This window comes from Phascolarctos cinereus, unplaced genomic scaffold (assembly GCF_003287225.1).
Source record: "Phascolarctos cinereus isolate Bilbo 61053 unplaced genomic scaffold, phaCin_HiC Scaffold_4;HRSCAF=312, whole genome shotgun sequence".
Classification (NCBI taxonomy): Eukaryota; Metazoa; Chordata; class Mammalia; order Diprotodontia; family Phascolarctidae; genus Phascolarctos; species Phascolarctos cinereus.
In genome coordinates this window covers 59,757,067-59,771,244 of record NW_027555847.1, presented here as the reverse complement: position 1 = coordinate 59,771,244, position 14,178 = coordinate 59,757,067, and positions in this window count along the sequence as shown.

The window sequence follows — 14,178 nt, the reverse complement described above, 5'->3', positions numbered from 1 at the left end:
ACATGTTTACTCTTTTCCTGGCCTGTGCTCTGGTTTATTAGTGACCACAAGCACTCCTTTCTGTCCTGGAACTGTGAGGAAGATTTCCTGTCCACAGCCACTACAAGCTCCACCATGCCAGCACTCCTTCTCGCCCCAGGACCTCTGCCTAGAACTGTGACCCAGATCGAAGCACAGGCAAAGCAAGAGATTCCTGCCTCAGCACTGGCAAACAGATCCCTGCAATCCCTCTCTGATCAGCCACTGGATTCCCCCCTTAGTCTGTGGAAGCTCAGGACACAGCCACCGCCCCGGTGCCCGTGCTCTGTGCTCTGCACTCTGCGCTCTGAAACTGGCTCTGACCTAGCTTCTCTCTCTCACCGCAGAAACAGACTTTTCCCACTGACCTTCTAAGTTGTCTTTGGTGTTTGTGGGTTGAGAGGTCTGGAAGCCAACACAGCTGCCCATGATTCAGTTCTCTGAGGCCTGCTCCAGGTTTGCTGTGGCCTGTACACCTGTGCCACACTGCACTCATCTCCCAGGCTGGCCCGATACACCTTTCTGATCAATCATCCAGGTTGTCTTGGGCTGGAAATTTGCTTCACTCTGTCTTTTTGTGGGTTCTGCCACTTTAGAATTTGTTTAGAGCCATTTTTTATAGGTTTTTGGAGGGGTTTGGGGGAGAGCTCAAGCAAGCCACTGCTTTCACTCCTCCATCTTGGCTCCGCCCCCTCCTTTTAAGCATTTCTGATAAAAAAAGACCAGATCTATATAGAAACTCTGAAATACAAACAAAGAAGTCGAAAGAAACATAAAAAGGTAAACATGAGCAACAGTCATAAGGGACTAACTAAGGATAAGCTATTTATATTTTATTAGGGAGGGTGAGACATATGTCCTCTCAGAACTCCATCATCAAAGATTATAGAGGGATTCTGGGAATAAGACAAAAAGGCTGGGAATGTTTTTGTCATGTCTTGATCTTAAAGAAGAATGGAAAAGGAAGAAAAGAACACACTAGAGGAAAAGTGGAGAGCAAGGGTAGGAGAAATCTCAGATTATCAGGGTGCACAAGTAAAAAACTATACAAACAAGGAAGAAGGAGTTAAGGAAGGAGGTGTCACTTGAACTACATTCAAATGAACTCAAAAGAAGGAAGAATTCACACATATATGGACATAGTTGGGTACAGAAATACATCTTTCCAACAGGAAAACAAGAAGGAAAGGGGAGAAGAGGGAGGGAAATAAATAAGAGGATAAACTAAGGGAGGGATGAGCCTTAAGCATAATACACTCTAATTAAGAAGAGTAAATCTAAAAGAGATGAAATAAATATAAGAATCTGTGTTTGGGCTCTGGCTGAGGGAAAGAAAAGAGGTGCAGGGGAGAAAAGCAGATTGCACCAAACCTAGAGCACTGTCTCTGAGCAACATTTTCTCTCATCATATCTTTATAAAGTGGGGATAGGAAACAAAGACAAGAAATGGGATAGAGTAAAAGATAATTGTAAATGCAATGGGATAAACCCACCCAAAAAATGGGAGAGGATAGAGAATAGATTAGAAAGCAGAATACAAAACTTTGTCGTTTACCAGAAAGGCATTCGAAATACATTCACACAGAGTTGAAATAAGAGGATGGAGGCAAGTCTAATTATGCTTCAGCTGAAGTGAAGGTTTAAGAACTCTGGTCAATCCAATAACCAACCAAAATTTCAGAAGTCTGTCAATGAAGTATACTACCCATCAGCCGAGCGGTAATGGACTCAGAGTGTAGAATGCGACATACATTTTTGATCATGGCCAGTATAAGAATTTGGTTTGCTTGACTGAGTATACATATTACAAGAATTTTTGTTTTTGTTTTTTTCAATAGAGAGGGGGAGGTAGAAGGAAGAGAAAACTAATGCTTGATAATTGAAAAAAGTAAAAAGAAATAAAGGTTATGTTTTTTAAAAGTATGCTAGGCAGAATGTAAAGGAAAGTAACACAGAAAGCCTTTAGAAGTCTGATCAATGCAGTGACCTGTCTTGAATTCAGAGGACTAATAATGAAGCACTCTTCCCACCTCTCAGCAGGTTTCATAGACTACAGGTAAAGAATAAGGCATCCATTGTCAGACATGGCCAGTGTGATGATTTGTTTTGCTTGACTGTCTTGAACTTATTTGTTGGGGTGAAGGAATGGAAGAGAGTCACTGGGAGATGATAGTGATGTCAAAAAGGAAAAGAGCATCAATAAAAAGAAAACAAGCACACAGACTCCAAATTTTGTGCAAGAAATGTAAGGTGGCTAGTAACACTGGATCACAGAGTCCCTGATGGGCAACTCATGGAATTTCATGATAGTGCACAGGCAAAGGAACGCAGCAGTACAAGGCAATCCACAGTTGAATTCACACATCCATTCAGGCCAAGCAATTGATCAAGGTTTTTAACCTGAGGTCTGTGGACTTGGGTTGTTTTTTTTTTTTAGTGACTCAATTTCATAACTATAGCTGGCTTCTTTGAAGTTCTGTGTATTTTATTTCATGCATTTAAAAACATAATTCTGGGTCCATAGGTTTCACCAGACTGTTTTAGGTGAAGACTCGGAAACTCAGAACCCAGAACTTCGTAGTTCTCAGATAGCCTGGAATTCCTGAATAGAGCTCTCCATTCTGTGTCCTGTTCATGGCAGGGACCTCTCCCTGTTTCTCTCCATTGCTGACTCATCCTCATAAGGAAGGATTTAGGCAAACAGGAAGGTCAGACATGGAGTGAAACTTTCTCCCTGCTCCACTCTCCATCTCTCCTCCTCTATCCCAGCTATGTCTGCATCACTGAGACCTTTAGTCTTCAGGACTGTTTTTCCTTCTCCTACCTGTTTATCATCACTTCCCCTTGGACCTTTCTCTTACACCACCCCCCTCCCCAGGCTAAAGCCCCATTACTCTACACAGCCTAGAGTCAGATAGAATAAGAGGGGTGCTATGCAAATAATGCCATTGTGAAAATCTTTGATTTTCTCTGCTTATGTTGTTTTTGGTAAGACTTCCAAAGAATATTCACATGAATATAATTATGGTGTCAAGGGGTATGATCATCTTCTAATCTCTAGTGCCAAATGGTTTTCCAAAAAGATATAGCAAGTTTGAAATTCCACCAGGATTGAATGGGTGTACCTATTTTTCCCATAACCCCACCATCGAGTCTTTGCTTATAATTATATTTTACCAGTTTTATAGATGTGAAGTGGTACCTCAAAGTTGTTTTAATTTGCACCCCTTTGATTAATAATGATGGTGATCATTTTTCAAGGGATAAATAATTTGAGTTTCCTCTTTTGAAAATGTCCTTTTTACAACCTTTGATCATTTCTTCCCTGTGGACTGTGAGTTATCTTTGTGAATTTTTAACAGTTCCTTATATATTTTTTATATTGGCCATTAATATTTTTCCAAACTGCTCTATTTCATTTACTATATTATTTGTGCTATACATCTTATAAATTTTGATGTAGCCAAGCACATAAATTTTGTCCATAATAATTCCTTTTATTGTTTGAATAAAAAAAATTCTCCCCTCCACAATTGATGCAAGTACCTTACTTCATTTTCTTCCATCTGCCTAATAATTTTTTTTTCAGATGCTTAACACTATCATCTGGCTGAGGTTCACTGAAGTCTATCATGAAAGATGGCCTGTCTCATTCTCGCAGATCTTTATCCTTTAGCTGAGCTCACTGCCAATCACCCATAACCAGTAAGGGCAAGGAGGACTGGTGCACAGCTTCATAATTTACTTGTACCAACCGCACACTCTCTCAAGGACATCCCACGTTTTTGGCCACATCGTCTTGTGTTAACAGCTCTGCTCTCTGTGAACCACAAATTGCCTTCATCTTTTCCATAGAATCATTTATAATGTTTGATGCACAGGAACCATAGGATAGGGTGTTGGCATCACATTGTTTCTCCTTAGCTGGTAATGCAAGCTGAATTAATAACCAGATCAGCTTCTCATCTCTGGCTGGCAGCATCTAACTCAGCATTTGTCAGAATACACTCTTGAACTCCCACTCTATAACTGACAAATTTCCCTTCATCTTAGACCTGTTCCTCTTATGTTCTTTCGATATTCTGACTTACTCTGAAACCTGGCTCTTCCCCGCACTTCACCCCATAAGATGCTATATCACCCTCCTTGGTCTCTGGTGTCAGAGAGGATATCCAACTACTTCTTTCTCCCCATTGCCACTTCCAGACTCTTCTTCTATTACCAAACTCAGCAGCTTCTCTTCTTTTGAGGTTTTGGTGTTCAGTCATTCAGTCATGTTGGACTCTTCATGACCCCATGAAACATACTTTATGTGGGGTCATCTTGGCAAAGACACTAGAGTGGTTTTTGCCATTTCCTTCTCCAGTGGATTAAGGCAAACTGAGGTGAAGTGGCTTTCCCAGGATCACACAGTTAGTAAGTGTCTAGGCCAGATTTGAACTCGTCTTTCTGAGTCTAAGCCTAAACCTTTGAAGTTCGCTCTATCCAAATTCATTACACAATCCAGGCCCTAGTGGCTGGTATCTACCAAATCCAGAAGCACTGCTTTTCTTAATGAATTCACTGCTTGGCCTGTGGTCTCTCCACTCCAACACTTGCCCTGATGCTAAGGGACTTCAACATACACGTTGATGCCCCTTCAGATATCCTAACCTTGCAGTCTTACAGTCCACTCAAAGCCAGTAACCTACTCCTCTCCTTCATCATGGTTATAAACATGGATGGTTACACCCTTGACCTTGCCATCACCCACAAGCATTCTACTTCCATGATTAAGCATGTTGAAATTCTTTCATCTCTCTTCAAATTATATCATATTTGTACGTGTATATGTTGTACAACCCACTCACCCACACCCACCCCTGCCTCCAAGTGGAGAGAACAAGAAGTGTTTTATTTTTCTTTGAATCCCTAGTACCTAGGACAGTGCTCCTTACAGAGAAGGCACTTCATACAGTTTGATTACCAAGACTGAGATGAACTCTCTGGGCTTCAGCTTCTTCCTCTGTAAAATACTCTTGCTACCTGTCTCAGAGGGCTTTCATGAAATAAGCACTTTGAAAAACCTAAAGTGCTATATAAGCATGACATTATTATTTTTATTATAATTTATTATCAGTAAAATGAGGTTACTTTGACCCAGTAAACTCACTACTTGGTATATTCCTTAAGGAAGTCTAAGACTGAAAAAAAAAAGTCCCATGCACCAATGTATACCCATGTAATAGAGATACCTAGAGGCTATATGGAAGATGATTGGCCATTGAGCAGGAGGTGCCTTTGAGTCATTTTAAAGGGAAAGAAGACTTCTGCTCTCACCTTTTTTTGAATACATGACTTGGAACTCCAACAGCTTTCTCTCTGACTTCCTGCGAAGGGGAGGAAGGGAAGTTCTTTCTTTTCTCTTAGAAGCTATAATATAAGCTGTTCCCACAAGGCAGTGAAAGCATGTGCTTGTCTAGATGGTACTGAGACTGGCTTTCAGGGCTCTAGAAGCTACTTCTGCTGTTTTCATTCCTTGAGTATGGGTAACCTAATAGTGATTCCAAGAGACAGACTTTCTGAGTCCAGTGGCTTCCTTCAGTGTTCAAGAGTTCCTCAGTTTCTCAGCTGGCTTTGGCTGTCTTGTGAGAGGTGCTCCTTGCAGCTACCATGATGATTTTTTGGGAGGAGAAGATAACTGCCGCTGAGAGCACGAGCCCAAGCTTTGCCCTCACTTCTCCTTGAGCAAGTTGTTCGGACAGTACACAGACAAGACGAAGATGAAATGTTTGTTTAGTAGTCCCATGAAATCTTTCATGTTTTGATGTTTTAAATATCAACATCCTAGGAGAATAAAAAAAGGAGTCGTGGGTTACTATTTTAGATTTTAAGTATTTATCAAAATATATTTATGCATCATTTGTGTTTTAAGCACTTATTTTGTGATAGAAGAGATAAATATCTCTGTTATACCTGATCTACTTTGCACATTAAGTACCTTTATAGAAGGGACCCTGATGATCTCTTTTGGAGAGGCCCTTAATATGAGCCAAACCTAAAGTTTGTTTAAGACATTGTCTCTAGAGTTCTACTCAGGGATGGGAGTATAATGATTCGGAGAATACAGAAAACTACCGATTTCCTCATTTTTGAGGCCACAGTCTGGTCTGCTTAAGCTGAGAGTTGAGTCCTCTAAGTGGCTGAGGATGTCCTGCCCCCTATTCTAGCCCTAGCTAATGTGTCTGGTACAACAAAATAGTCATAGTAGCACTTTTTTATGTCAACAAAACCTGATAACAAGGTGGTCATCTTTCAGTTGGGGAATGGCTAAGCAAATCATGCCATATAAATATAATGGAATTTTTTTCTTGTTATTTGATCATGTCCCACTCTTTGAGACTCCATGGACCATAGCCGATACTGTCCATGAAGTTTTCTTAGCCAGAATACTGGAGTGGTTTGCCATTTCCTTCTCCAGTGGATTAAAGCAAACAGAGGTAATTGACCAGGGTCACGTAGCACGTGTCTGGGGCCAGATTTGAACTCAGGTCTTTCTGACTCAAAGCTCAGTGCTCTATCCATTGAGCCCCTACCTGCCTCCATAATGGAATATTACTCTGCTATAAGAAATAACAAATGTGTGGAATTCAGAGAAGAATGGCAAGGCTTGTATGAACTGATTTGGAAGGAGGAGGGAAGAATAAGGAGAACAATGCACACAATAACCACAATAATGCCAATGCAATCCTAAGAGAAATAGTGGATTCAAGTTAATTGCAATACACAATTTTTGTTCCGGAGAACAGATGATGAAGCACATTTCTCTCCCAGATGCAGAGCTTTAGGGTACTATGGGTGTAGAATGGCTCATAGGCTGTCAGATATAGTCACTGGTTTATTTGCTTTCCCTTAACTTTTTTCCTTTCTTACAAGAAAGGGTTCTCTGTGGAAAAGGTATATTGACAGGTGATTCTGGTAACGAAAAAATGTAAAAGCAACAATAAAAATAAAAATTAATAATAATAGCTGTCATTAATATGACACTTGAAAGTTGTATTTTACAGATATTATTTCATTCAATTCTCATAGTAACCTTGCAAAGTAGATGCTATTATTATCCCCATTTTACAAATGAGGAAACTAAAGCTAAGAGGGATGAAATGATTGCTCTCACAGTAAGGGTCACATAGCTAGTACCTGTCTGAGGCAGGATTCAGACTCAGGTCTTCCTGACTTTGAGTCCAGTATTCTATCCATTATGAAAACGTTCTCGGATGGTCCCTTTCAACTCCTAAAAGTCTACTTATCTTCCTCCTTTATTAGAGCCCTGCCTCTAATAATGTCTTTCAAAAACATAAAACCTCACATGTCATTTTGCTCCTCTCTAAAGTATTCATGGAACAATGTTGTCACTTATAGTCTAAGTAGCTACGCGTCAGTCTTTGTTCCTACCAGACTGTGAGCTCCAAGAGGGGGAGTATCATTTTTTATCTGAACTTTATTATCTCCCTCAACATCTAACAGAGTACTCTGCACACAGTAGGTATATAATAAATGGCTGGTTTTGAATGAATGAATGAATGAATGAATGCATATTATGGGCTCCCAGAGGCAATTAAGTGGATGATTAAAGAATAAAACTCAACTTCTTTTTTCATTTTGCAGAAATAATGAAAATGTCACAGAAACAATAGTTTAGGTAAATCTCCTTACAATTCACAAAGTACTCTACAGAAGTAGCCAGAGGGGATCAGAACTGAGTTCACCTGACTCCAAGCCTGTTTATACAGAAAAGAAATGCATTGACCTCATCTGGGAGCTTCATTGCCTTGAACTCACTTTTGCACATAGCTAGTTCTCCGTTCCATTGTTCAGCAACTTGGGAGGTGGCTGTCAAGGATGGTGTGAAGAAAAGCAGCAAGAAGATGTGGCTGAGTGAAAAGTGTACCGCTGGGGAGCCTGGAGGCTTCCGGTGTAGTCCCAACTGTCCTTACTAGCTCTGTAACCCTGTTATCTCTCTGAACTTCAATTTCCTCATTTTACAACTTTTTAGCCTTGTATGGGCAGGGGTTGGGGGATGGAGAAGGAAGGAAAGTGAGGGAGAGAGTAAAGTTCTTGCAAACCACAGGACCAAGCAGGAAGTACTTAAGTGTGTGGGAAACACCCTGACAGGATGTCACCAGAGGAGAAAGGAAGCTAATAGTAATGTCACCAAGAAATTACATGATATTGAAGACAGAGTCTCACTTGCAAGATAGAAGGAAAGAGCATCCTCAAAGCTCCTGAGATACCTCTCTTGTGTGAGGCCTGGGACTAGGGGGAGGGGGGAGCAGGTACAAAAGAAGGCTTAAGAATAATGTGTGTGGGGGCAGCTATGTGGTGCAGGGGATAGAGCACCAGCCCTGAAGTCAGGAGGACCTGAGTTCAAATCCAGCCTCAGACCAAACAGTTGACACTCACTAGCTGTGTGACCCTGGGCAAGTCACTTAACCCCAACTGCCCCCCCAAAAAAAAGTTTGAAAAAAAAAGAATAATGTGTGTGTATACATATTTGTCTTGGAGGTTCTTCTCATACAAGCCCATTTTCAGAGACCTGGCAGTCCCCTGGGAAAGGCCATGAAAAAATCTCTTGAGGAAAGAGAAGAATAGCAGAAGTGCAGGGGTCAGTGAATAGAGTTGACAATAGAATGATCCATGTGCTAGAAGCTGTCGGGAGCCCAAGAGAGCACTATATAAGACAGCAAGGGAGGATGACAATTAGGTAATTCATCACCATGGAGGAGCTGTGGAGGACAGTGACAGGGAGCAGTGAGACAGGTGATGCCTCCTGCAATAAGCAGGAGGTGAGAGTAGCCAGAAACAAGCAATTTGGCATAGACAGAAACCACAGAAGAAAGAGACAACATGGAGGAGCAAACCCTGACTAATCTAGGCTGATGTCCTTCCCAAGACAGTGCCGGAGATTGTCCAGGTCTCCGAGAAAAAGATTGCTCTTTGGTGGAGGAGGGAGTATTGGAGAGGAATGCACTTGGATGGAAATTTTAACTGTTTTTCATTAACTTGTAAATCCAGTCCTTCATTTTTTGATACATGCGAGCCTATGAGTGCCTGATAGAGGAACAGGGGACCTTTCAGGGAGTGTCAGGTACTTATATTCTCAGTCTGGGTAGGGATAATTAATCAGAGAAATAAAAAAGTCCCACAAAGTATGCCCAGGCCCTTCTTGTCATATGAGAGCCCTTCTTTGGCATTATAGGAATTAATGCTATTATTATGCTGTATGTGTAAGGTTCTGCTGAAAGCCAGTAGTCACACATACATACATGTATGTATATGTGTTTAGGTGCATAGCATATGTATATATACACATATGTCACATACATCTGGAAGCGTGTATTATATGTGTGTATATGTCTATTCTCTTTATCTCCCCCTCATAGAGTCCCCTCTCTTTAAGATGCAGCTCAGGCAACATCTTCTGCATGAAGCCTTTTCTACTCCCTCCAAATGCTAGCGCTCTCTCAGCCAAACTACCTTGTATTTATCTGACGGTCCCAGTTCAGCGGAGTGCGGGAAATTAGAGAAATATGAAGTCCCCCAAATTGTACTCAGACTCTTCATGTCAAGTGGGAGCCCCTGACAGAAGGGTGACTTGTACAAAATGCTTCGGTACTATAGAAACAAACTCTATTATTGCTACTTAACGTACAGGGCCCTGCTGAAAGCCGGTCACATCTACTTAATAAAAGCAGGAATATGGGACTGAATACATTTTGTTGTTGCTGTTATTTACTCCTTTCAGTGGTGCCCAACTCTTTGTGACCTCATTTGGGTTTTGGCAAAGTTACAGGACTGGTTTGCCATTTCCTTCTCTAGCTTATTGTACAGATGAAGAAACTGAGTCAAACTGGGTGAAATGACTTGCTCAGGGTCACACAGCTAGTAAGTGTCTGAAGTTGGATTTGAACTCATGAAGATAAAGTCTTCCTGACTCCAATCCCAGCTCTCTAGCCACTGTACCACTTAGCTGCCAATTAAATATATACTTGTTGACTAATCTATTAAAGGGTGTGACACATGGTTATAGTGTGCAAATTGGCTTGGAAGTGGGAAGACTGGAGGCAGGGAGACCAGTTAGGAGGATATTGATACAGTCCAGGAATGAGCAATGAGAAAGTGGCAAGGAGAATGGAAAGGAGTAAAGATATGGGAGAAACCTCCTTCAGGAAAAATCAGTGGTAGTCCTTGGGGTGACTAAGTGAATGAGAGAGGCAGCATGGTGTGGTCTGTGGGCTCTGGAGTCCAGAAGACTCAATCCTGCTTCTGCTGCTTACTGGCTTTAGGACCCTGCATTCCTCAGTTTCCTCATTTATAGGAGGACAAAAATGACCCTTTTCTTACCTCTCATGACCAAATGATAGCATGTAATCACATGTCCCATGCAGAATAAGAACGTGAAAAGGCTTTGCAAAATTAAAAACACTGAACACAGGTAAACACAAGCTTTTTTTTATCATTCCAAATCCAAAATATTGGCTGCTGTGCCCTCCCTCAGAGTAGAAGGAGGTTGCCCCTTCATTTCTGTTACCTGCTAGAGAGAGGCCTCTGAGAGTGACAAACATCCTTTAAGTTTAATTGGAGATCACTGGTCCAAGCTTGAAGGTTCTGGTGACTGTCTACAAGAGGTCTTTCTTCCTCCCCATCCTGCCAAGTCAAGCATCTGGAAAAGGACCAAACCATACCCTTTATTTGAACCTTTCTGTGGTGGACACTGGAATATGGGATGGCGGAAGTGGGATGGGGTGTTAGGAAAGGATGGAGTAAGTCAAGGCAGAATAACCTGAGGATTCAGACGAGGCTTTCAGTGTGATTGGAGTAAGTTTATAGGTGGTATAGTAAGCTGGTAGAGACCTGAGAGAGCATTTGGTCCAATCCCTTTATTTTACAAAAGAAGAAACTGAGGGCCAAAGAGGGCCACTGATTGTCCAAGTTTATACATCTAGTAAATAGCAGAGCCAGCAGACATGGATTTGAATCCAGAGATTCTTTCTATTACACCAGGCTGTAGGTAGCCACCTTCTTGGTATGATTTGAGGAACAGTTGAAAAGGCCCCCTTCGCACACAAAAACATAGTGTCTTTAGGTTAAAGCATTATCTCCAGATATGTTTGCAAAACTCCTTTTTTGACTCCAAATTTCTCCCAGAATGAACTACAGAGTCAAGGATGTCCTCAAAGAGACATAGGATTGAAAAGGAAGATGGACTGATTGGGTAGCAAGATTAATGGCATGGAGAACCCAAGTGCTCCACTGGTATCATTGTGATGTCAGTAGAAAGTGAAGAAGGTCAGAGTTTTGTGAACCCCTGCAGCAACCTGAGGATGGGCAGGCACTGATGGGCTGTGATTTCTGTTGCTGAAGAGACTGTCCAAATCCATGCAGATTACATTGCTGTTTGAGTATTTGAGGATTTCATTATCATCATCATCATGATAACTCTTCCCTACACGCATTTTCAGCAGAATGCCAGTTCCTTCAGGGCACAGATTGCATTGTACTCCCAGTGCCTACCTCCGTGCACATAGGAAGCACCGGATAAATGGATGTTGAACAACATTCTCCTTCCACTTTCATAGCCACTCTTCCATTTAATTTGAATCTTCTCAACAGCCTACTTGTAAAGCAACTGGGGCAGATACGATGACTATATCCCTTTGATAAGTGAGTGGGAAAGTGGCTCTCCCCGTGCCATAAAACTAATTTCAAAACACTGGTCTCATGATTGCTAGAGTGTTCTTTCCTCTATGGTGGACATTAACATGACCCAAAGCGCTTTCTCAGGTTAGGTGTGAAGGCTTAATGAGGATCTTGAGGGGAAGAGAAACAGGAAGAGCTAAGACTAAATCCCTCAGCCTAAAACGAAGGGCTTCCACAATTGGGCCTTTCCCAATCTCCCCAACTTTATCTCCTCCTCTTCCTCTACACAGCCTCAGCTGGGCTCTTTCCAGTTCACCTAATCCTCTCTACTTCCATGTTGAACACCATCAATCAGGCTCATTCCCCTCTCATCTTCACACACACAGTTTTGGTCATATCACTCTCCTGCTCCAAAACTCCGAGGGGATGCCTACCGCCTAAAGAATAAAATGTGGACTCCTTAGTCTGGTGTTCAACGGTGTCTACAATCTGGACCCCACAACCTGCCTTTCTTTCTAGCCTTAATAACGTTCCTGCTTTACCCATGTTAGCTTCTCTGATCTTATCCTGCCTTTTCCTGCTTTGCTCTAGTCATTCCCTGTGCTTGGTGTGGTTTCCTCCCACATCCCTGCCTGTGGAAATCCTTCCTGGTCATTTCCAAGGCCTGATTCAGGTGTCACCTCCTTTGTCAAATTTTCCTTAGTCTCCCCAGTTATGAATGATCTCTCCTACCTTGAATCTCTAATAACGTATAATTATCTGCACATTTGTCTTATCCTCTCCTCCTAGTTGGAAAATCCTTAAGGTCAGAGTTTGCTCTCTATCCCCCAGTGCCTAGCATCATAGGGATATAATAAACTTTGTTGAATTGAATGGATAGACACATACTCACATCCTTAAGCCTACCTGATTCCTGCCTCTCTGCCGGTAAGACAATCCCAACCCTCCCCACTGAATACTAATCCTTTATCTCCCAGGCCAATTCAAATCTCTTTTCCTTGAAGCCTACCCCCACCACTCCAATCCACACTCACTTCTTCCTTCTCTGAATTCCTATATTATTTTAGACCACTCATTTAACCCTTAATCAAATATAGCCTTACATCCTTGTTTCCTGTCTTTGAGTTATAGCTTAATGTTATAAGGTCTCTGTAAGTCACAGTCATTTAAGTCTCCACGTTCTATGTCCGAGTAAAGACGGTGATATAAGATGACTGTGCCTCAGGCAATGGTCTGTGAACCAAGCTGCATTCTAGACCACTGACCTGCCCATTTTTCCACTAAAATAAACCCCCCATCCCCACCCATGGACAGCCTACCCTTAATTGCTGAGCCCCTTGCCTAGACTTCCTCTTCGTGTAGACCCTGACCATGCTCACTCAACTCCCGAGTCAGCTTATTCTCTGGCCTTCTGCACCAGCTCAGTAGCAGCTAAGACAATCCTGCCCCAACTGTGCCTCTCCAGATCCACCCTTATCTTCCCTTATTAGGATGTAAATTCCTTGAGGGTAAAGACAGTCCTGACTCCTTATATTAGCATTCTTAGTACTTAGCAGTTCCTGGCAAACACTAAAATGCACTCTGTCTCAATCTCTATCTCTATCTTTTCTGTTTCTCTCTCTCCCCACCTCCCCCTTCTATCCCTTCTCTCTCTCTTCCTCCCAGTATCTCTCTCTCCTCAATCTCTTCCTCTCTCTCTTTTCTTCCCCATCTCTCCCCTATTTCTTTCTCCTCTCCCTCCCTCTTCTCTTCTCTTCTCTTCTCTTCTCTTCTCTTCTCTTCTCTTCTCTTCTCTTCTCTTCTCTTCTCTTCTCTTCTCTTCTCTTCTCTTCTCTTCTCTTCTCTTCTCTTCTCTTCTCTTCTCTTCTCTTCCCCCCCTCCTATTTTTCTCTTTCTCTCCCCCTACCACTCTATCTCCCATCTATCTCTCTATTGACATAAAACTTGTACAAAACTTCATTGATAGGTACTGCTGCCAATCAAACCTATCGACACACATAACTTTTTAATGACCAGTTCATTATATGCTGAGCCTACTCCCATGGTACAAAAAAAACAGTAGGCCCTGAGCAACATTTTCAGCAACTTTATTTAGGTTTTAGAGATGGATACAATGGAATTTTACAGAGAGCAGAAGGGGAAGGTAAAGATTTGTGCATCAAAGAACAGAGAGTAGAAGGGGAAGATCTGCGTCAGGTAAAATTATAGACTAGTCAGTAAACGCTAGGGATAAGTTGGAATTTACAGACTGACCATTAACATCAGAGCAATACCTAGTTATTGACATGCTCATTTTAAGTAAATAGAGAATTTCTCAGCTGTGCATGGCATCTTCACAAAAATTGACCATGGATTAGAGCATAAAAATCTCACAAAAGCAGAAAAGCAGAAATATTACATGTGCTTTCTTTGGTATAAAAAATACATTCAGTAAAGGGCCTTTGAAGCATAGATTAAAAATTAATTAGAAGCTAAATAATA